This window comes from Rhododendron vialii, chromosome 12a (genome assembly GCF_030253575.1).
Source record: "Rhododendron vialii isolate Sample 1 chromosome 12a, ASM3025357v1".
NCBI lineage: Eukaryota > Viridiplantae > Streptophyta > Magnoliopsida > Ericales > Ericaceae > Rhododendron > Rhododendron vialii.
This window is the reverse complement of record NC_080568.1, coordinates 20,334,591-20,337,072: the sequence shown is the minus strand read 5'-3', so window position 1 is coordinate 20,337,072 and position 2,482 is coordinate 20,334,591. Positions and strand designations below refer to the sequence as shown.

At 35.7% G+C, this 2,482-nt stretch overlaps 1 long non-coding RNA gene across 1 annotated transcript; it reads right to left on the bottom strand.

Moving 5' to 3' along the window:
* Positions 1-1,230: 1,230 nt before the first annotated feature.
* Positions 1,231-2,187, bottom strand: LOC131310959 (uncharacterized). Its single transcript, XR_009195352.1, has 3 exons — positions 2,083-2,187; positions 1,827-1,928; positions 1,231-1,259 (listed from the first exon to the last, which is right to left on the bottom strand). It is a non-coding gene; the product is annotated as an uncharacterized LOC131310959 (long non-coding RNA).
* Positions 2,188-2,482: the final 295 nt, after the last annotated feature.

Genomic DNA, 2,482 nt, shown 5'->3' with positions numbered 1-2,482 from the left:
AAAACCAATTGAACACTCAGTCAGAACCCAAGTACAGCTCATCAAACCACATGCTACACTATAGGTAAAATATTAGTCTCAATGAAATATATTTTTGTTGTTGCAAAACTTTGATATGCTAATTACCTATGCTTGCAGCACTCCGCAACAAAAAAGTTTTATTTGTTAAGCTCCTACCTATGTATTCATTACTACCAATGATAATCCCAAAATCACATATACCGAGTTAATTGCATTGATAGAATACACACTGAACTATATTAATCCAAACCATAAAACTCAAAACCAATACTGTGTTGCATTCATAGAATCCAATTTTAACATGTGTAAAAAATCTAAAAATCTATATAGAGTCAAATCTGATACACAATTGTAGGGGGGGAAAAAAGGTGTTCAACATAGGTCTTATTGTGTCTTGAAATTTGTCCTTTGATACAACAAAAATGACTTGTTAAGGCAGTCATACCTGCCTCAACAGGAGACCTGTTGGGGCAGTTTGCCTATTGAGGCACTATGCCTTAGTGCCGCATGTATCGATGCAGCTATAGATGTAATGCGGCACTTTTTATGAGGCACCTTAAAGTGCCTTAAGAACTCTTTCTTGAGGCACTTTAAGAAGCTTCAAGAGTTCTTTCTCGCTGCACTTGTAAGTGCCTCATATATTACTTATCAAGGCATTTTTTGGTGCCACCACAGAGTTTCAAATTAACAAAAGTAACCACGGTTAACAGATATTGACGCATTTATAAGTGCCCCAATAGCTTATTGACAAGGCAATTACAAATGCCTTAACATGTTGCGGATTGTGGCACTTAAAATTGCCCCAAAAGGCTTTCAAGTTGCAAAAAAAAAAAAAATTTAATGACCTGCTGAATTAGTGCTAAATTACCCATTCAAGCATCCACAAAATAGTGCTAAATTACACATTCATGCGTCCAACAATTGCGCACAAAATAATGATGGTATATTTTGGTGTTCTATAAGATCTCATTACAAGAAAGAGCTAATGTGCAGACACAACATTAATTCAATATTCCTAGGCCTAGCCAGAACAAAAAAAAAAAAAAAAGACCCTAACACTAGCATTGAGATTAACTAAGAAGCTTTAATACAGTCGACCGAACGGAGATTAACTAGGAACATCTCACCACCGTGACAGCTCCTGAAGATCATCAAAGGCCAAATCTGAATCTTCATTCTCCAGTAGCTTATTGTTGCAGAACGTAAATAGTTCTACGTACTTTCACTTGTGGTTGTTCCTAAACAAGATACATTACAAAACTCACCTCCTTATATACAAATGCAAAGGAAGATAGATACATACATGCAGCAAAAATGAAGTTTTTATGAGCACGCAATTAGAACAATCTCACTAGCTACTGCAATCATCTATTCAAATGACAAACTAAATAAACTACTTGCTCTTCCTACTCTCTCACCAATCCAGTTGATTAGAGAAACAGACATTTGAGTTCATAATCTGGGTTTTAGTCCAAAACAATCGAACCGAAACCTAGAAAATCACTCATAATGCTCTTAATTATCTTTTAAGTTTGTTTTTCTTTTTCAAATGACTGCATGCACACAATGACCAGGCGCTTGAGAATATTCTTCAAGCATGTGTTTTGGTTTGGCTAGATAACTTATAAAATTCAGGTGCTCATGAATACTCTATAACAAATATCAACAAGAACATCCACAGTTTCCATGCCACCTAATGAGAAACATTTTCATTTTTATTTCTACCAAAGTAAATAAGCATATCCTTCAAACTAAAAGTAGGAAGAAGGGAACAATGATAATGATTCAAGTTAGAGTGGAATTACCTCACCATGGCTCCTGGGAATCACGGTAGCCTTGCAATTTTCTCCTCAATGAGATCCAAGGTACCTGTTTTGTCTTCGGATGCACTTATAAACATGCCAGAACTGATGGAAAAGAAAGTGTGTCAACAATATGTTTATCACTTACTGCAAACAACATGCAGAAAATAGAAAAGAAAGAAAAAGAAGAATATACTTTCTGCACATCATGACTATATGCTTGTCTATAGCACACTATATGTATGGAGACCGTATGTACCTTGTTCTAATCCCCTTAGTATTTTTTGCCGTTTCTCCCTCGCCTAAAGCCAAGGTTGATGGTGCAAGCTGTGCCTTTGCCATTTTGATCATGCTTTGACATTGTAGACCTCGCCTAAAGCCAAGGTTGATGGTGCAAGCTGTGCCTTTGCCATTTTGATCATGCTTTGACATTGTTCTACAGTTGCGAACAAAAGAAAATTGAAAATTTAATCAATTGCTCAAGTTATGAACTGAAGCAATTACAAAAAGTAGATCACCTACGTAAGAGATTAGATGTTTCGAAAAAGAAACAACTACAATTATGAACTGAAGCAGTTACCATTTTGTTCACAAAACATGGATGGGTTTGAAAATTGAAGTTTAGTCTTATAGTTTTGAAAACCAATTGCTCTCTGAAA